This window comes from Stomoxys calcitrans, chromosome 2, assembly GCF_963082655.1.
Source record: "Stomoxys calcitrans chromosome 2, idStoCalc2.1, whole genome shotgun sequence".
NCBI classification, from domain to species: domain Eukaryota; kingdom Metazoa; phylum Arthropoda; class Insecta; order Diptera; family Muscidae; genus Stomoxys; species Stomoxys calcitrans.
The window spans coordinates 113,896,234-113,919,129 of record NC_081553.1 but is presented as its reverse complement, the minus strand read 5'-3'; the positions used below and the strand labels follow the sequence as shown (position 1 = coordinate 113,919,129).

Here is a 22,896-nt window from a genome sequence, read left to right as displayed (position 1 = left end):
ATAAAAAGTATTTCTGTAAAATTTCAAGCGACTAGCTTAACTCCTCCGAAATTTAGCGCACTCTCGACAGACAGATAGACGGACGGACATGGCTCGATCGACTTAAAATGACATGACGATCAAGAATATACATACTTTATGGGGTCTCAGACGCATATTTCGAGGTGTTGCACCATCCTATGGTGGAGGGTATAAAATGAAGGTGTGAATTCCCATATGAGATCTACCGACCAGAGAGAGAGATAAGAAAAAGGTGTGAAGCAAACGCTTATTCAATATGCTTTTATGCCAGTGGGATGGGGGTTGGGAATATCATGCCCGATCCCCCTCAAAATTCCAATTTTTCGGATCGTCGTAAAATTCTAAGACGGTTTAACGATGTCCGTGTGTCTGTCCGTCCGCCTGTTGTAATCACTCTACAGCCTTCATAAAATGAGATATTGAGCTGAAATTTGGCGCAGACACGTTGTTTTTTTATGCACGCTGGTTAAGTTCTTGAACGGGCCAAATCGGACCCTATTTGGATATAGCTGCTATATAGACCGATCTGCCGATGAAGGGTCCAATGCCCATAAATGCTTTATTTTTTATCCGTTGAAATTTGAAACAGTTATTTAAAGTCTCCGGACATCTCATCCAAATATGGTTCAGATCGGACTATATTAAGATATAGCTGCAATATATACCGATCTGCCGATAAAGGGTCTGAAGCCCATAAAACCTTTATTTATTAACCAATTTCGCTGAAATTTGAAACAGTGGGCTATTTTAAGCCTCCCGACATCTGACCTAAATATGAGTCTGATCGGTGTGTACTTAGGTATAGCTGCCATATGGACCGATCTCCCGATTAAGAGTCTGAAGCCCATAAAAGCTTTATTTTTTAACCGATTTCGTTGAAATTAGAAACAGTGAATAGTTTTACGCTTTCCTATATAGAACCCAAATATGGTTCAGATCGGACTATATTTAGATATAGCCGTCATATAGACCGATCTGCCGATTAAGGGTCTGAAGCCCATAAAAGCTGTATTTTTCATCCGATTTCGCTGAAATTTGAAATAAAGATTATTGTTAGGCCTCTCGACATCTGACTTTAATATGGATTAAATCGGACTATATTTGGATATAGCTGCTATATAGACCGATCTCCAAATAAATGGTCTGAAGCCCATAAAAGCATTATTTTTTAACCGATTTCGTTGAAATTGGAAACAGTGATTAGTTTTACGCTTCCCTACATAGGACCCAAATTTGGTTCAGATCGGACTATATTAAGATATATATATTTAGATAAGTTATCCAATTTTCACCGGATTGTGACGAAATGGGGTTTACATATATACCCGAGGTGGTGGGTATCTATAGTTCGGCCCGGCCGAACTTAAAGTCTTTCTACCTGTTTAGTTCTAATATGGGGTCAATCCAAAGTAAAGCCTCGCTTCGTCCCTGCCTTTGTGTATGTTCATCGTCCGAAGGAACACTAACGGTGGAGCTACATACTACGCGCGATTATTAAAAGCGAATTAAAAATGCAACTCTTCAAACGAATCCCATAAAAGCAAAGCGCAAAATTTAACAATTTTTAACTTTGACGCCTAAAAACACTAATTCATGTATGGCAACACAGAATGATGCTCAAGTTCAATGGGCAAAGTTGAAAATCTTTAACTTTTGCGCGTCGCTTTTGTGGGATTTGTTTGCAGAGCTGCACTTTTAATGTGTGAGCATAGTACGTAGGGAGGCCACCGTAGCGCAGAGGTTAGCTTGTCCGCCTATGATGCTAAACGCCTGGTTTCGAATCCAGGCGAGACCATCAGAAAAAAAATTTTCAGCCGTGGTTTTCCCCTCCTAATGCTGGGAACATTTGTGAACATTTGAGCCTTATCAGTAGGCTCGTGATATGACATCTTTTAGTTACTCAGTAAATACCTACCCAAAGCAAGCAAGGTCAGAACATTCTTTGTCAATTATTCGATGAAGGTTTGCTCGAAAGCACGCAATCTTCCAAATGAATTAGCAAATGCAAATTTGCCTATTCCATCAAGGAACAGTTTCAAACTTCTCACATATCAATGAGTGCTGGCGGAATCAAATTTAAGCTCAATGATAAAGGGCCTCCTTTTATAACCGATTCCGAACGCCGTGCCGCAGTGCGACACCTCTTTGGGGAGAAGTTTTTACATGGCATAGTACCTCACAAATGCCGCCAGCATAAGAAGGATATAACCACCGCTGGAAATTTTTTTTTATGTTCTCGCCAGGTTTTGAACCCAGGCGTTCAGCGTCATAGGTGGACATGGTAACCTCTGCGTTACGGTTGTCTCCGTAACAGTGTTGTGTATTTTCCATTTGTCTGCTTGCAGATCTCCAGTTTCAGAAGTTTTGCGAGCAGGGTGGGGGCAGGGATCTGGTTCTAAGTCGAGCAGGATATGCTAGGCAGTTAAACAAATGGTGTGTCTCGCGTTGCCCCTAGTTACAAGCGGAATTTATTCCTAGCCCAGAGGAATAACGACTAGAAGGCAAATGAGCCGGTACTGCTTTTGCTTGCCAAGTGATTTACTCTTTTTCAGCTAATTTTGCAGAACCGGCTGTCAGGCTGTGTTTAGTTCCGATATAAGCAAATCTTCCAATTTGACTAGTTCATATATGGTCTCCTTCTGGTGGCGAGGTACCCCAAAACCAAGCTCCAAATATCGTTTGTCCAACTGAAGAATAACAAGTAAAAAAAGGCGTTAAGTTCGGTCGGGCCGAACTTTGGATACCCACCACCTCGGGTATATATGTAAACCACCTTTCATCAAAATCCGGTGGAAATTCCATACCTTATGTCCCATAGCAGTTATAACCAAATATGTTCAGACTTGGACCAAATACTAATACAGCAGTACAAGTCATTGTTCAATTGTGCATAACAAAATATTGGTATTTTTAGTAGTTATATCTAAAAATAAACCGATCTGAAACATATACAACATGGATGTCGAGAACCCTAACATAAGTCGCTGTGACAAATTTCAGTGATATCGGATTATAAATGCGCCTTTTTTGGTGTCAAGACTTTAAATCGAGATATTGGTCTATATGGCAGCTATATCCAAATCTAGACCGATCGGAGCCAAATTGAAGATGGATGTCAATGGGCCTAACACAACTCACTGTCCCAAATTTCGGCGACATCGGACAATAAATGCGCCTTCTATGGGCTCAAAACCTAAAAACGAGAGATCGGTCTATATGGCAGCTATATCCAAATCTTATCCGATATGGGCCAAATTGACGAAGGATGTCGAAGGGGCTAACACAACTCACTGTCCCAAATTTCAGCAAAATTGGATACTAAATGTGGATTTTATGGGCCCAAAACCTTAAATTGATGAATCTGTCTATATGACAGCCTAATCATATCAGATTTGGATATAAATCTGATACGATTAGGCCCAAATTGAAGAAATATGTCGAAAGGCCTAACGCAACTCACTGTCCCAAATTTCAGTAAAATCGGATAATAAATGGGCCTAAGACCCTAAATCGAAGGATCGGTCTATATAGCCTCCATATAGACCGATCCTATCAAGATATAGTCCGATATAGCCCATCTTCGAACTTAGCCTGCTTATGGACAAAAAAAGAATCTGCGCAAAGTTTCAGCTCAATATCTCTTCTTTTAAAGACTATAGAGTGATTTTAACAGACAGACGGACAGACGGACGGACATGTCGAGATCGTCTTAGATTTTTACTCTGATCAAGAATATAGAATATATACTTTATAGGATCAGAAATGGATATTTCGGTGTGTTGCAAAGGGAATGACGAAATGAATATACCTCCAACCTTCGTTGGTGGGTATAAAAAGGCACCGGTAGCTCATGAAATATTAAATGGACTTGTATGGAATGTCTTGGACGTCGACATAGCCTCTATGCCCTGTATACAGAGACGGAGATAGATGGACATGGAGGCAAGTATAATGATAAGTCTCCTTTCCATTACTTTCAAGATTCAATAGCTCTGCTACGCTTTATCTAGGTATTTAACTTCATGCATCGTCATTGTCGGTGACGGTAGCTTAGGGTCCAGGCCCACGCTAACAGTCTTGATAAATCATTAAATAAAGCAATTATTTGGGCCATTTTGAGGTATCCATGCCCTTAAATACTAAGATTACATGCCCATGCAAGACCATGTATCCATGCTTATTAATCGATGGCAATTAAAGAATAAATCCGCCACATTTGTTATAAAGCCTTACCATCGAAAACTGACTGACTGACCTTATCAAATGAATTGCAAAGCGCCTTACGGAACTAAGCCCATTAAATTCTCACAATGGCTTATAAATTATCACAGTTTGACTAGTTTAGCCTTGTATTAAGCTGTAATTATCTGCCTGTTGTTGGTGTTGTCGATCGCCAAAATGGTTTGGGTGTTGCTACTTAGCCTACTGCCAAAACTCACAAGTTGGTCACTCGTTTGGAAACCAAAAATAAAAGCCAAACAAAAAAATCCATAAGCCTCGAATTTGATATTTTAACTCACATTGTGTTGCTTTGTTGCCTCATGTGGCATGTTCGGCCGGTCTTTCTTCAATATGTGCCACTAGACGGTGGCACAAATACGTGTTAAATTACGCTTAAGTTTTATGAGGCTAATTTATCATTCTTATGTGCCTTGAATAGCCAAAAAAAAGTACCGAGCTGTGGTAAAACTCCAATGCAAAAAATGTCGAGTGGGCTACACAACATCAGCATTCCTACTCAGATAGGCGTGCGAGTAGTGTAACTCAAGAAAACGTTTTGTTTACACACAAAAGAGGAAAAATGATGCAAAACAAAAAAAAAAAAAAAAACTCTGATATAAACCAAAAAAATCACTTAACATTTGCGTATGATATAAGATTAGAGAAAACATGATGCTGTGTATGAAGCCTACATAAGAAATGATTCCACTAACACATGTGTATGTATGTGCTTACATTGTAATTGGGTATTAAAAATACATATAATAGGGTGTCGCATGTTTTAGTTGTAGCATATGGTTTAGATCTATGGTCAATCTTAGCGACATAGGGATATCAAGTCAATCCCCTACCAAGTTCATCCCATCCCAAGATATCGGTAAAGACCGAGGTCTAATCATTGTAATCCCAGCGTGCAATTTTCTCTGTTGAGCAAGCTTCGGCAGAAGCTCCTATCTCGGAAGGGTCACGAAATCAAATAGTCTCAGCCTTCTCTCCGCGTCTCTATTTTCCAAAACGGAAGTATGGTCGTGTCTATCCTCCTTCAGCATGTTGAGCTTCCTCAGTCGAAACTAAATTTTGTCGATGCATATAGACCTCTTACTTATTTACTTTAATTGGCTATGACAGAGTATTTGTTCCTCTAGACGAACGTAGAATAGCGTTCCAAGCCATCGCAAGATAACGGTAAAGACCGAGGTCTAATCATTGTAATCCCAGCCCGCAATTTTCTCTGTTGAGCAAGCTTCGGCAGAACCTCCTATCTCAAATAGGTCATGAAATCAGATAGTCTCAGCCTTCTCCCCGCATCTCTAGTTTCCAAAACGGAACTATGGTCGTATCTATCCACCTTCAGAATGTTGAGCTCCCTCAGTCGGAACTAAATCTTGTCGACGCATATAGACCTCTTACTTTAATTGGCTATGACAGAACATTTGTTCCTCTAGCCGAACGTAGAATAGCGTTCCAAACGCTTCGATTTTCTGTGCTCATTCTAAAATCTCTGACACCAAGTTTCAAGGTGTCTCCCATAACTTGATCTTTCCATCAGGCTTTTGGTCTTGTGTTTCCCTTCAAAAGATTTCTTTGCTGGAGCTTCTTCATCCATACTGACAACATGACCTAGCCAAAGCAGCCGTTGTATTTTGATGCGTGTAACTATGCTATTGTCGTCTTACAGCTCATACAGCTCGTGGTTCATACCTGGCATATATTCTCCATTAACGCAAACTGGTCCATATATCGAAGAATCTTTTTCTCAAATACTCCAAGCACTGCCTCATTTGTTTTCACAAGTACAAATGCTTCAGAACCATATAACAGCATGGGTAGTATTAGTGTCTTGAATAGTGTAATCTTCGTCTGTCGAGAGGTGGCCTTGTTTCTAAATTGCTTACTTAATCCAAAGTAGCACCTGTTTGCCAGTATTATTCTTCGCTTTATCTCAAAACTGGTGTCATTCGTTTTTGTTACGGCGGTGCCGAGGTAGATAATGTTACTGATGGTCTCAAAGTTGTGGTTCCCAACTTTCTCCATTTTCTTTATCTGTTCGGTTGTACAAGGCGTTTTTGGAGTTGAAACCATCCATTTCGTCTTATCTCCATTTACTGTCAGACCCATTTTCAGTGACTCTCTTTCGATTCTTTCAAAGGCTTTGTTTAGTTTTAGTTTTTTTCGGTAATTTTTTCGAGTTTTTTCCTAAAATTCGATAGTTAGACGATTATTTGGAAAATGTGGGCATATGTATATCAAACTAGGCTTCCCTAGCTGTCGTTTGAGGCCGGTCTCATCGCCTTACTATTTTCCATTTTCGCACAGTGGTTCACCCAAAATTAACTTTTTTAGTTTTTGGGTAATTTTTTCGAGTTTTTGCCTAAAATTCGATAGTTAGACGATTATTTGGAAAATGTGTGCATATGTATAAGAAACTAGGCTTCCCTAGCTGTCTATTGATGCCAGTCTCATCGCCTTACTATTTTCCGTTTTCGCACAGTGGATCAATCAATTTTACAATCTTCTTTATCTTGTTAGTACACTTTGCGGTTATTGAGGGATCTAAATTTTAAAATTAAATTTTAAATTTAAATTAAAGATCTAGAAAATAATAAGGTGATGCAAAACCTTATTATTTTCTAGATCTTTTTTTTTTTGTTTTTTTGTGTTGTTTGAAATTAACTTTTTGTGAACAAATATTTTTTTTTGAAATTAATTTATTGCCTACAAAGTTGCTTAACAGTGTTCTGCTAAAGCCAGTAACAGAGGACTGTTAAGTCTGTGGTTTGTGTCTCCACTAGTTAAATTAGGAATTTATCTTCACTCAAATGGAGTTTATAAGTGGCACGAAATTCCTATCTTAGATTTTCTTTTTCGAGGTTACTTTTTTAGTATTCAGAGCGCACAACAAGCCGATTACTGGCTTAGGCGTATGTCTATAGTGGCATGGGCGGATTAATATCCGCACCCTCTTTTCAACCGAACCTAACTAAATGTATTTCCTCTATGTTTCTTGCAATATGTTCGGATCTTTTTCGAAATTCTACATTTAAAATTTATGCAAGTTTTCAGATTTGATGACTTCGCCTGTATACCCAATGTGGTGTAGAGTACCAAAAACTTGACTTCGCCAAAGTTTGGCCCATCCGTACTTGTTTTAAACTTAGTTTTTTGAAAAGTTACAAAAAAGCTGTAAGGACAAGCAATAAAGGCAGATTCAATTGATGAGATTCTTTTCAATTGCGTTATATTAGATTCATTAATCTTTCAGGGAGGTTTGTTTTCGTCTTTGGGCGCAAATATCACTGGAACTGCAGTTACCTTTTGTAAGTGATGTTCATTGTACATCGTTTTTCTATTTGCCGAGACAATAAGAAATTAAATCAATTTGTGGAAGAATAACCGGTTTCCAAAGTTTACCCCCCAATCAAAGTCATCAGATAATCAATCTTGGTTTAGCTGCAGTAGCAGCAGCAGCAAAAGTTCAAACAACAAAACGCACTCAAAAAAGGCATCCCTCCACTTGCAAGTCTTTCGTTGCATGCTGAACATGCACTTTGCCTTGAAGGATTTGTCAATCAACTAAGCAATTGTTGTGTTTATGGGAGAATCAATCACATACCTCTGAATTGTAAACGTATGTATGTGAGTATGTATGAGTTTGTAGTATGTGTCTGTGTGTTAGTTTTTGCAAAGGGGATGCAACACAACTCCATTCAAGTTCATTCACATTAAGCTCTACTGCTGGCTGCCAGCTAGCTTTGCTTACTTAGCCTGCCAATCTGTCTACCCTTCTATACTAACACCAAACCCCCATCATGATTCGCTTTCTTGCTGTTTTGTGTTTCGCAACAGTCTTTTGTTTCCGCAACCGTTTCTGTTTTGATCCTTAGCTTGGCTGTATTGCATGTGTGTGTGTGGTCGTATACGAGTATTATTTGTTTTAAAAATAACCTATCCCAACTTAATTTCATTTGATCCCTTTGCTGATGTGTCAGTTACATTGTTTGTTTTCTTTAGGATTTAAGTTTGCGTAAGCCTCTGAAGTTTGCATTCGCCTGCTTGCCTGCCTGCCTGCCTACTGCTGCTGCTGCTGATTCCTTCTTCATTGGCAGGACTTAAATGACGAAATGAATACGTGTGATAACACATAAGAGAAGAGAAAGAGAGAGCAAAAGAGGAAAGTAGTAAGGCAGGCCTAAAAATGCCTGCATAATGGCAAAACAATGGGTACTTAGCAAGATACCTTCAATGAATGAAACACTAACACACAAGCACAGACACATTCCTAACACTATGCAACAAAACTTAAACGTAAGGTTTCTTTAGGATTATTTTAAAGTTTATGTCACTAGCGCATACACTTGAAGACATTATTTGAAGACATTATTATTCGTTAAGGTCAATTTCCTTTACTATTCTAGATATCCGACCCATTGACATACAGATTAAGTGCGAGGCAACCACTGCGGCTATGAGACTTAAGGCGATGGGAGAATGGATTGAGGATGGGAGCAGCTCATACCAACGTGGTATAATAGAGGCGACGATAGGAAACCTGAAAGGAAGGGAAGAGGTTTCCCATCCGATACCTGAGATGAACCTTGAAGTCGAGTGCGAGGCACTGCTGCCATCGGCACAGTCTTGGATTGATGAAACCCTTGTATTGTCATCTGGAAGATCATGTTACACGGATGGATCAAATCTAGAGGACAGAATGGGCCTGTGGGTTTGCATTGCGAACCCAGGGACTGAGATCTGTTTTAGACTGCCTGACCATAATATGGTCCTGCAGGCGGAGATCCGGGCGATCACGGAATGCGTGCAGTGGTGTGGCGGTAACGCGAGGACGTCGAGAGTGAACATCTTATCCGACAGTAAAATTGCCATAAGGGCAATAACAACCAGGACGGTGAGGTCACGAACAGTCTTGCAGTGTAAGAAAGAGATTAACGCCTTCTCTGAGGATGGGAAAATCCGCATCGTTTGGGTGCCGGGCCATAACGGAGTAAGGGGAAACAAAAGGGCAGACGATTTGGCAGTGAAGGCCAGAGGACTGCCGTCAATAAACTTGGGTGACCCTAAGCCTTTCGTGTCGACGCAGTCCGTGTTAAGGGAGTGGGCGACAAATGCGCATGCAACATTGTGGAACAGCAAAACAGTCGGTAGGACGGCGAAAATTCTATGGTGAGATCCAGATCGTTAGAATACGAAGCGAAATCGGATTATAAATGTGTCTTTAATGGGGCCAAGACTTTAAACCGAGAGATCGGTCTATATGGCAGCTATATCCAAATCTGGACCGATCTGGGTCAATGGGAAGAAGGATATCAAAGGCGCTAACCCAACTCACTGACCCAAATTTCGGCGACATCGAACAATAAATGTGCCTTTTATGGGCCCAAAACCTTAAATCGAGAGATCGATCTATATGACAGCTATATCTAAATCTGGACCGATCTGTGCCAAATACAAGAAGGATGTCAAAGGGCCTAACACAACTCACTGTCCCAAATTTCGACGACATCAGACGATAAATGCGCCTTTTAAGGGCCCAAAACCTTAAATCAAGAGATCGGTCTATATGGCAGCTATATCCAAATCTGAAACGATCTGTGCCAAATACAAAAAGGATGTCAAAGGGCCTAACATAACTCACTGTCCCAAATTTTGGCAAAATCCGACAATAAATGCGCCTTTTATGGGTCCAAAACCTTAAATCGAGAGATCGGTCTATATGACAGCTGTACCAAATCTGAACCGATCTGTGCCATATTGCAGAAAGATGTCGAGGGGCCTAACTTAGGTCACTGTCCCAAATTTCGGCAAAATTGGACAATAAATGCGTCCTTTATGGGCCCAAAACCTTATATTGAGAGATCGGTCTATATGGCAGCTATATCCAAATCTGAACGGATCTAAGCCAAATTAAAGAATAATGTTGAAGCGCCTAACACAACTCACTGTCCCAAATTTTGAAAAATCGGACAATAAATGCGTCTGTTATGGGCCTAAAACCTTATATCGAGAGATCGGTCTATATGGCAGCAATATCCAAATCTGCACCGATTTGGGCCAAGTTGCAGAAAGATGTCGAGGGGCCTAACTTGGGTTATTGTCCCAAATTTCGGCAAAAGCGGACAATAAATGCGTCTTTTATGGGCCCAAAACCTTATATTGAGAGATCGGTCTATATGGCAGCTATATCCAAATCTGAACCGATCTGAGCCAAATTGAAGAATAATGTTGAAGGGCCCAACACAACTCACTGTCCCAAATTTCGACGACATCAGACAATAAATGCACCTTTTATGGGCCCAAAATCCTAAATCAAGAGATCGGTCTATATGACAGCTATATCCAAATCTGGACCGATCTGTGCCAAATACAAGAAGGATGTCAAATGGCCTAACACAACCCATTGTCCCAAATTTTGAAAAAATCGGAAAATAAATGCGTCTGTTATGGGCCCAAGACATTAAATCAAGAGATTGGTCTATATGGCAGCTATATCCAAATCTGAACCGAACGATGCCAAATTGAAGACGGATTTCGAGTGGCCTAACGGAACTCACTGTCCCACATTTCAGCAAAATCGGATAATAAATGTGGCTTTTATGGGCCTAAGACCATAAATCGGCGGAGCGGTCTATATGGGTGCTATATCAAGATATGGTCCGATATAGCCCATCTTCGAACTTAACCTGCTAATGGACAAAGAAAGAATCTTTGCAAAGTTTCAGCTCAATATCTCTATTTTGAAAGACTGTAGCGTGATTTCAACACACAGACGGACAGACATGGCTAGATAGTCTAGATAGATTTTTACTTTATAGTGTCGGAAACGGATATTTCGATGTGTTGCAAACGGAATGACAAAATGAATATACCCCCATCTTTCGGTGGTGGATATAAAAAAGTAAAAAAATGCCTCCCTTCCTCTGGTTTGAGAACATTTTAAATCGATAGCTGTTTCGTTATACTTTTTGTTGGACAGTGTAATGGACGTAAAAGCAACGATGTGAGCACACACAAGGCTTGAAAAATGAATGTTCGTGATGATAAGCACCGACTTTCTTGTGTGTGGTCGCTCCCTTTGTTTTGCTTCCTGCATGTTGAAGTTATCAAATCCTTACCTTTGAAATGGCATACCAAGAAGCCTCTTGATCTTGTTCTTGCACGAAAAATATGCACCATGTTTATTTTCTGGCCAAGCCCCATTCATTTGCGTAATTCCATGTATACAGCGTGAATACATTTGGTTGGACCAAAGAAAGTTCGTATGCCTAAAAAAACAAGTTGAAATGCTACTTTGTATAGACTTTTATGATCAACACTATATACCATGGTGGCTGTTTGTTTCTCCAAGGGTCCAAGCAAGATTGAACCTTTATATCTAACCGATTCGTTTGAAAGATGGTATGAAAGGATGGTATGGCTCTGAACAGCCATAAAATTCTATAAAACTTTTGTATTTCCTTTGTCAATTGAGAGACAGTCTTAGTTTTTATCCCCAATTTGAGAGTGGGAATTGTCTATAAACTGCTATAGCTCCCATACACACAATCCCCATTTTCACTTCTTGAGCTTCCATAAGACTTAGTCTTAGTGTTCATCTGCACTGATCGGCGAGTAACCTAACAGCCGAACTTTGGATACCCATCACTATCATCCTATTTTCCTGGCGAGAACATCAGAAATAACATTTTCATCGGTGGTTATCCCCCCTTAATGCTGGCGACATTTGTGAGGTACTATGCCATGTAAAAATTTCTTCCCAAAGAGGTGTCGCACTGCGGCATGCCGTGCGGAATCAGCTATAAAAAGGAGGCCCTTCATCATTGAGCTTAAACTTGAATGGGACAGCACTCATTAATGGGTGAGAAGTTTGCCCCTGTTTCAAAATGGAATGTTCATGGTCATATGGGCATATTTGCATTTACTTTTTCTACAGTTATATCTTAATAGGGGCTGGTCGGGATAATATTTGATTCAGGTCCTGAGAACCCTTATACAAGTCACAGTTTCAGCGATATCAGGCAATAAATCCGCTTGTTCTGGGATTAAGGTCTAAATGCAAGCTATATATATTTAATATAGTCTGATCTAGATCATATTCTGGTCGCATGACGGCAGGCTTGATACAAGTTACTGTATCAAATTAAGGGAAATCGAACGAAAAATGAGTATTGTGCGGGATTTGAAATCTTCGAATAATGATGTTGATCGAAGATTTATAATTACGGAATATATGGTGAAGGAATCCTTGAGGAGCTTCAAACCATTTAAGTCACCTGAACCTGATGGAATATTTGCGGCGTTACTACTGAACTAGGCAGACTATCTGGCGCCCCCCCTATGTTAAGGGATGGTCGGTGGAGGGCATGCAGGGCAGCATGAGGTTATGCATAAAGTAGAAGAATCCTTCGATGCCAAAACGTACACACTGGCAGTATGCATTGACATCGAGGGGGCTTTTAACAATGTGCGGACCGGCATACTGATCAAATCCTTAGGTCAGTACCGGGTGCACCCGGTCCTTAGGGACTGGATAAACCATATGCTAAGGAACAAGTGGATAAATTATGTGTCCCATGACATGTATATAAGGGAGAAAGTGGCACAAGGTAGTCCACAGGGGGCATTTTATCGCCACCCCTATAGGTGACCACCATCAATAACCACCATAAATAGGAGACGATGGTATACCACTTCTAATGGGTAAGGATCCGAACCAGCTATGCAGAAGGGCCGAAGGGTTCTTGCATATGGCATATGACTGGGGTAGACCCAGGGGTCTCAATGTTAACCCAGAGAAGACTGAAATATGCCTATTCACGAGGAAGGCGAAGGTGGTTCAATTTAAATCACCACGTTTCCTCAGTAAGTAAGACGATTTCGATATCTGACAAGGTCAAATACTTAGGTGTGATCTTGGACAGGAAACTGAATTGGAAGTGCCACATTCAGGAGTGTACTGAGAAGGTTTACAGATGTTGGACACTATGTAAACGGGCCGTAGGCTCGAAATTGGGACTGAATCCGTGGATAGTTCACTGGCTCTACAGGAGCGTGATTAGATCAATACTCAGCAGTTTGGTGGACTGTTATTGAGAAAAAGAAAGAAAAGAAAAAAAAAAAAGTAAAAGCGTGCTAAGTTCGGCCGGCCCGAATCTTATATACCCTCCACCATGGATCGCATTTGTCGAGTTCTTTTCCCGGCATCTCTTCTTAGGCAAAAAAAGGATATAAGAAAAGATTTGTTCTGCTATTAGAGCGATATCAAGATATGGTCCGGTTTGGACCACAATTAAATTATATTTTGGAGACCTGTGTAAAATTTCAGCCAATTCGAATTGCGCCCTTTGGGGGCTCAAGAAGTAAAATATCGAGAGATCGATTTATATGGGAGCTGTATCGGGTTATAGACTGATTCAAACCATAATAAACACGTCTGTTGATAGTCCTGAGAGAATCCGTTGTACAAAGTTTCAGCCAAATCGGATAATAATTGCGACCTCTAGAGGCTCAAGAAGTCAAGATCCCAGATCGGTTTATATGGCAGCTATATCAGTTTATTAACCGATTTGAACCTTATTTGACACAATTGTTGGATATCATAACAAAATACTACGTGCAAAATTTCATTACAATCGGATAAGAATTGCGCACTCTAGAAGCTCAAGAAGTCAAGACCCAAGATCGGTTTATATGGCAGCTATATCAGGTTAAGGCCCGATTTGAACCATACTTGGCACAGTTGTTGGATATCATAACAAAACACGTCGTGCAAAATTTCACCCAATCGGATAAGAATTGCGCACTCTAGAGGCTCAAGAAGTCCAGACCCAAGATCGATTTATAGGACAGCTATATCAAAACATGGTCTGATATAGCCCATTTACAATACCAACCGACCTACACTAATAAGAAGTATTTGTGCAAAATTTCAAGCGGCTAGCTTTTCTCCTTCGGAAGTTAGCGTGCTTTCGACAGACAGACGGACGGACGGACGGACAGACTGACAGACATGGCTAGATCGACATAAAATGTCGCGACGATCAAGAATATATATACTTTATGGGGTCTCTGACGAATATTTCGAGTAGATACAAACAGAATGACGAAATTAGTATACCCCCCATCCTATGGTGGACGGTATAAAAATGAGGACCACCACCCATTGACATACAGATTAAGTGTGAGGCAGCCACTGCGGCTATGAAACTTAAGGCGGTGGGAGAATGGATTGAGGATGGGAGCAGCTCATACCATCGCGGTATAATCGAGGCGGCGACAGGAAATTTGGAAGGAATGGAAGAGGTTTCCGATCGGATATCTGAGATGTTACTTGAGGTCGAGTGCGAGGCACTGCTACCAGCAATACAGTCTTGGATTGACGAAACCCTAATATTGCTAATTGGACGACCATGTTACACGGTTGGATTAAAGCTAGAGGACAAAGTGGGCCTTGGTGTCTACATTGAGAACCCAAGGACTGAGATCTGTTTTAGACTGCCTGACCATAATACAGTCCTACAGGCCGAGATCCGGGCGGTCACGGAATGCGTGAAGTGGTGTAGTGTTTACGCGAGGACGTCGAGTGTAAACATCTTTACCGACAGTAAAATTGCCATAATGGCAATAACAACCAGGACGGTAAGGTCACGAAACATTCTTGGAGTGTAAGAAGGAGGATGGGAGAATCCGTATCGTTTGGGTGCCGGGCCATAACGGAGTAGGGGGAAATGAAAGGGCAGATGATTTGGCGGTGAAGGCCTGAGGACTGCCGTCAAAAAACTTGGTTAACCCGAAGCCTTTCGGGACGACGCAGTCCGTGTTAAGGGAGTGGGTGACGAATGCGCATGCAACATTGTGGAACAGTAAAACGGTCGGTAAGACGGCGAAAATCCTATGGGGGAACCCAGATCGTGAGAAAGCAAGAAGGAGGTCAGTATAGCTATTGGTATCATAACGGGACACATAGGACTCCGAGCTCCCTTATGTAAAATCTTTGCGGCAAGTGATAGCATGTGTAGGACATGCAGCGATGATGAGACGTTGAAGCATTTCCTTTATAATTGCCCGGTTTTCGCGTACAAAATTTAACATTCTTTAACATTTAACATTCAAACCAATTAGGGCCCGGGCAAAGAATTTGGCAAATGCCATCCATGGTGGAGGGTATTTACTATAAGGCCGGGCCGAACATTAAATTAACATCAACAAAATTTTTATTCGAAAATAAACAGAAGTGCTGGTTTTACCATTAGAAACATTAAAAATTTTATCACAAGTTTTATTATCCCCTTAGCGCTTAGTGATAATTTTCTTTGCAAAACATTTTTAACCCAAACATATTTATCTCGAATGTCTACAACATGTTTTCAAAGGACAGTTTGTTAAACATTTTTCTTTTTCTTTGGTGTATGGGCTGAGCCCAAATTCTTTTGTATGCTTCAACATGCCAAGCAATTATTTGCTGAACATTCGCCGCTGCGGAAGTAATTAAGTGCTTTATCAATAAGTTTCCCAGCTACCATTCGACCTTAACATGGGTGCTTGACACTATCATTATGGGCTCGTTTTTGTGCTTAATTTTCTAATCCTAAAGCGGGGTGTGTGTTTCCCTTTTGCCGCTAATGACCGCAGTTAAAACGGAAATAAATCACACAAATTCTGCTTCTTGGGCCAAGACAAAGTTTTAGGTGCCGTTGCCATACTCCATTAAATTAAGATTTATGAACTTAAGTTTTGTACATTTGTGGTGACTGGTTTAGGCCCTCCAAATGGACAGACCAACAAACAAACAAAAGACGGACAAAAAGTTCTTTTGTCACCAAGTTTGCTGTAGGATTTTAAGCGTTCATAATGCTTGCTGTCTGTTTCCAGCAGGAATCAAGAGATTTACTTGGAACACCAGTTAACTGTTGGTTGCCCAGAAAGGGTTTGGAAGGGCCTAGGCATGATGGCACCACTGCACCACTTATCTAAAATAATGACAGTGCCATCTACAGACGTAATTATGCATTAGCATATCTCTTACATTTTGTTTGCGGCAGAGTAAAAACCGCAAAACCAGAGGTGTAGGGGGAAGGTGGTGCCGAGAGGGTGTTAACTCTTCTTGAAGTAGAATTTAGCCAGAATTCCAAAGTTGTCGAGCATATAGATACTAGGTCGAATATAACGATATTTATAAATAAGTTCATAATAATTAGTTCATGCGTGTTTGATAACAGATGGCGCACAGTGGGATGGAAAAAAAACGGCAGCTATATCACTTTATGTACCGACTTAGGTCATACTTGGTACAGTTATTGAAAGTCATACCAAAACGACATGTGCAAAATGTCAGCCAACGCCCTCTAGAGGCTCAAGAAATCAAATCGGGAGATCGGTTTATATCCGAATTGCGTCCTCCAGAAACTCAAGAAATCTAATCGAGAGATCGGGTTATATAGCAGCTATATCAGGTTATGTACAGATTTGTCCCATTCTTGACGCATATGCTAATAGTCATAACAAACAACCATGTGAACATTTTCAGGCAAATCGGATACGAATTGCGGCCTCTAGATGATCAAGCAGTCAAATCGGAATATGGGTTTATATGGCAGCTGTGTCAGGTAATTGGCTGATTTATTGCCCATACTTGGCGCAGTTGCTGTAACATTTCAGCCAAATTGAATAAGAATTGTGCTCTTTAGAAGCTCAAGAAGTCAAATCGGGAGATCGGTTTATATGGCCGCTATATTAGAACGTTTAACGATTTGGCCCATTTACAATCTCAAACGACCTACACTAATAACAAGTAAAAGCGTGCTAAGTTCGGCCGGGCCGAATCTTATATACCCTCCACCATGGATCGCATTTGTCGAGTTCTTTTCCCGGCATCTCTTCTTAGGCAAAAAAGGATATAAGAAAAGAGTTGCTCTGCTATTAAAACGATATCAAGATATGGTCCGGTTCGGACCACAATTAAATTATATGTTGGAAGCCTGTGTAAAATTTCAGCCAATTCGTATAAGAATTGCGCCCATTGGGGCTCACGAAGTAAAATAGAGAGAACGATTTATATGGGATCTGTATCGGGCGATAGACCGATTCAGACCATAATAAACACGTTTGTTGATGGTCATGAGAGGATCCATCGTACAAAATTTCAGGCAAATCGGATAATAATTGCGACCTCTAGAGGCTCAAGAAGTCAAGACACAAGATCGGTTTATATGGCAGCTATATCAGGTTATGAACCGATTTGAACCATACTTGGCACAGTTTTTGGATATAATAACAAAACACGTCGTGCGAAATTTCATTCCAATCGGATAAGAATTGCGCACTCTAGAGGCTCAAGAAGTAAAGACCCAAGATCGGTTTATATGGCAGCTATATCAGGTTATGAACCGATTTGAACCATACTTGGCACAGTTGTTGAATATAATAACAAAACACGTCGTGCAAAATTTCATTCCAATCGGATAAGAATTGCGCACTCTAGAGGCTCAAGAAGTCAAGACCCAAGATCGGTTTATATGGCAGCTATATCAGGTTATGAACCGATTTGAACCATACTTGGCACAGTTGTTGGATATCATAACAAAACACGTCGTGCAAAATTTCATCCCAATCGGATAAGAATTGCGCACTCTAAAGGCTCAAGAAGTCAAGACCCAAGATCTTTTTATATGGCAGCTATATAAGGTTATGAACCGATTTGAACCATACTTGGCACAGTTGTTGGAAGTAATAACAAAACCCGTCGTGCAAAATTTCATTCCAATCGGATAAGAATTGCGCACTCTAGAGGCTCAAGAAGTCAAGACCCAAGATCGGTTTATATGGCAGCTATATCAGGTTATGAACCGATTTGAACCATACTTGGCACAGTTGTTGGATATAATAACAAAACATGTCGTGCAAAATTTCATTCCAATCGGATAAGAATTGCGCACTCTAGAGGCTCAAGAAGTCAAGACCCCAGATCGGTTTATATGGCAGCTATATCAAAACAGGGACCGATATGGCCCATTTACAATACCAACCGACCTACACTAATAAGAAGTATTTGTGCAAAATTTCAAGCGGCTAGCTTTACTCCTTCGGAAGTTAGCGTGCTTTCGACAGACAGACGGACGGACGGACGGACGGACGGACGGACGGACGGACGGACGGACGGACGGACAGACGGACGGACATGGCTAGATCAACATAAAATTTCACGACGATCAAGAATATATATACTTTATGGGGTCTCAGACGAATATTTCGAGTAGTTACAATCAGAATGACGAAATTAGTATACCCCCCATCTTATGGTGGAGGGTATAAAAAGTATTCGCATAAATTTTCAAACGCCTAGCATTGATTCTTTCAAAGTTAGCGTTCTTTCGACATACAGATGGACGGACATGGCTAGATTGACTTACGGGGTCTTAGACGAATATTTTGAGGTGTTACAAACGGAAGGACGAAATTAGATTTTCCCCGTCCTATGGTGAAGGGTATAAAAAAATCGGCTGAACCAAGTCGTGGTTTGAACCCAAGGCGTTCTGGCAGCAAAGAACGGTTGCCGTCGTCTTAGCATTCGAAGCCATCAACACAACTTCCAAATAATGCACAAAACCAAGTGTATGCCCTGGAAACAATTGTTAGTATGGGGAACAGAAATCCACGGTACAAAAAAACAATGCTTGCGAAAAAAAGACACAGCCAGTAGGACTAAGTGTCCTATAGAGGTACTTTCGCAAAATCTTTGAGATGAATACAGCCTTACCAATGGGCCAAAACGCGTCACATCACGGTTGGTGTGGTGTATCTCTTATGGCTTTAATTTTTCGATTAAGCTTGTCTCGAAAGAGAAACAACAAATCATTAGAAAAATGATCGAACAAAATTAGGCTAGGTTAGGTTTAAGTGGCAGTCTGCCATCAGACTCACTTAGACGTTTTTGTCCATGGTGATACCACAGCCAATGAAGAAGGATTAATTTTTCGATTAAGCTTGTCTCGCCCTAAGCTATCCTCGCCCTAACTATTGAACAAAATTAGGTTAGGTTTAAAGTGGCAGTCTGCTGATACTACAGCCATTGAAGAAACAAGATGCCTTCTAGTTCCTACCGATGAACCATCCAGATGGCTTTAAAAAGCTCAATAACTTGCGAATGTTCATATATGCTAAATCAGACAGGTTCTCAAAGAAATGAGAACCTAAACTGCTAGCGCGAGACACACACACAAAAGGTGTTCTATATTCCCTTTTTATTCAATGTCCTCACTGTTTCTGGAAAAGTCGTTGCTGGCAACCTTCAGTCTGTCAGACAGTGACCTGTCATGACAGACACAATGACTGAGAGGTCTGTTTTAGCCAATGGTAGCAAAGCAGTAGACCTCTTCAAGTCTACATTAGGCCACATAGTTTTGGAATGCTCACAGCCCCCTCTTTGTGATCATCTACGATTCGTTGTCCTTCGGGCCTAGTACTGAAAACTTAGCTTACATGTCGCTAGAGGCTTACCCACAGATTCCAAGGTAGTTCCTGGTCTCACAAGCTCGTTCGCTTTACAATTTTCGGGGATATCTCTATGACCCGGCACCCAGAACATGTGAACTTTGAACTGTACAGCCATCTCGTTGAGAGATCTGCTACAATCGAGGGTAGTTTTTGTGTTTAGAAATACGTTTTCCAGAGATTTAATGGCTGCCTGTCTGTCTGAGAAGATATTTATGCCAATCGTCGTAATGGCATTATATCCTAGCCCTTCCACCACTTCCTTAATTGCTAGGATCTACGCTTGATACACACTGCAGTGGTCGGTTAACCTTTTCGATATGACCAGTTCTAGATCTTTAGGGTACACCCCAAAGCTCACCTGGTCGTTTAGTTTGGAACCATCCGCATAGAAGTCTATGTAACTTCTGTTGACAGGTATATCGTAGTTCATGAGGAATAGTGGTACTGTACTTCTTATCAAAATGCTGCTCAGATAGGGTGTAATCCACACTGCCTGGTACATCGGATATTGTTTGAAGGATAACACAGTGTCCGTAACCGCCACATGACCAATTAGAAAGCTCCTTAAATCTCACGGCAGTGGTCGCTGCAATTTGGATAGCCACAATATCCAGAAGCATAAGATGTAGCATTAAATTCAGTACATCAAATGGCATCGTCCTCAGTGCAGCTGTGATGCACAAACAAGCCATCCTTTGGATCTGGTTAAGTATTGAGCAGTCGGTGGACTTTTGAATCGCCGTCCACCAGACAAAAACACCATATAGCATTATAGGTCTGACAACTGCAGTATATACCCAATGCATGATACGGTCTAAACCCCCATACTTTTGCCAATGGCTCTCTTGTAGGTATATAGAGCAAGAGTTGGCTTTCTTGCTCTTTCCAAAATGTTGGATTTGAAGTTCCATTTCCTGTTCAGCAAAACTCCCATGTATTTTGCGCTTTCTGTTAATGGAACATTTTCTCCATATCTTTTTATAGGCGAATAAATATTAAGGGATGAGAATTGCTATGCTATTGGAGCTATACCAAGTTATGAACCGATTTGAGACTATATTTTGTTTGGATGTTGGAGACCAATGTGGAAGTCATTGTGCAAAATTCACCTAAATCGGATGAGAATAGCGGCCTCTAGAGGTTCAAAAAGTATAATCGGAATATCGGTTTATATAGGACCTATGTTAGATCATGAACAGATTTAGGACATACTTACCACAGTAGTTGGAATTCATAACAAAAGACTTCATGCGAAACTTCAGTCAAATCGGTTAAGGATTGCGCCCTCTAGCGGCTCAAGAAGTTAAGATCCAGGTTCGGTTTATATGGCAGCTACCTCTAAACATGGACCCATTTACAATCCCAACCAACCTATACTAATAGAAAGTATCCGTACAACATTTCGAGCGCGTAGCTGTACTCCTTTTAAAGTTAGCGGGCTTTCGACAGACGGACGGACAGATAAATATTTCGATGTGTTACAAACAAAATGACTAAATTAGTACACCCCCTTTCTATGATGAAGGGTATACAATTTTTTTAACGCATATATTGGGTTGCCCAAAAAGTAATTGCGGATTTTTTAAAAGAAAGTAAATGCATTTTTAATATAACTTAGAATGAACTTTAATCAAAAATACTTTTTTTAAACTTTTTTTCTAAAGCAAGCTAAAAGTAACAGCCGATAACTGACAGAAGAAAGAATGCAATTATAGAGTCACAAGCTGTGAAAAATTTGTCAACGCCGACTATATGAAAAATCCGCAATTCCTTTTTGGGCAACCTAGATTTCCTTCCAAAATTTAAATGTATCAGAAATTTGATCAAAAATCAGTCCACAATAACCTTCAAAAGTACAAGACCATTTTTGGCCAAAAACTAAAAAAAAGTGGAGAATCTACCCCGCATGTTGGTTGTTCCATTTGCCAACGCCGTTATGTTGAACAATCATCATGTAGCTATCACCATCCCAGAGTTCTGGATATGATATCCTTATATTGTCGATGGATGCCCAAGAATTATTTCTTGCTACGCCATTGCCAAAGACCTACTTTTGAGTGCACAAACCCAGTCAGTCCATGTTCGGTGAAAGGGTGAAAGAGGGAACTGTGGGAGGATTGGGAGAAAAAAGTGAACAAACAAAAGCGCGACTGTATAAACACTTGCAGTCTATTAAAAGCGTCTCACTATTTATTTATGCACCCATCTATCCATTCATACATTTGGTCGTTCGTTCATTTGCTCGCTCGCTGGCTCACTCAGTCGTTCATTCATTCATTCATGCATTCAGAAATCAGCACTCAAAAGAATGAACATTTCATAGTTTTTGCTGTTGATATTTTTGTTGTTGTTCTTGTTGTTGTGGGTTTTGTTGCAATTTTAGCCAGCTTTGTTATTTGAAAACTAGACAGACCGACTGGCAAACGGACAGACACACTTTGATGGCGGTGTTGGTGGCGCTCAGCCATTGTGGCAATTGCAGACTGAATGCCCTATATTAGAGCCATTCTTAGTCTATGGATTAGCCTTGAAATCGTTAAAATATTTCAGCCGTATTCGCATTGGTTTACCATTCAAATTTGTTACTGTTTGTTAGTTTCAAAATTTTATTGTTGCAACGCAAAGCCCAAAAGAAATTGGGGGCAATAACTAAAATATATGCAAGACTTTTATGGAAAGCTTAAAAAATGTGTATTAAGGTTGTAATTTGAAGGCAAGGCTTCTTGAAAAAGCCCCCACGCATGGTCCCAGATGGAAACCCAAGGGGGATATTATTGGTACACGAAATCCTCGTATCTGTTTTTGCATTTGTTTGCAACGCTAAGAAAGAGACGAGCTAGACCAATTGTTAGGTATACCGATAGGCTTAGAATTACTTCCTCGATCTAGCTATATCCGTCTGTTCATCTGCCTGCCTGTCTGTCCATGCATTCTTGTAATCAATGTACAGGTCGCATATGTTGTCCGATTGACATAAAATTTTGATTTTTATACCCACCACCGAAGGATGAGGGTATATTCATTTTGTCATTCCGTTTGCAACACATGGAAAAATCCATTTCTGACCCTATAATTGCAAATTTTGCCCATGAACATTCCACTAAGGAACAGGAACAAACTTCTCACATATCAACAAGTGCAGTCCGATTC

At 40.6% G+C, this 22,896-nt stretch overlaps 1 protein-coding gene across 5 annotated transcripts in view; it reads left to right on the top strand.

Annotated features, from left to right (window-relative positions):
* LOC106092859 (protogenin) overlaps nucleotides 1-22,896 on the top strand; it is a 329,167-nt gene that overhangs the window by 155,457 nt on the left and 150,814 nt on the right. The window lies entirely within an intron of this gene.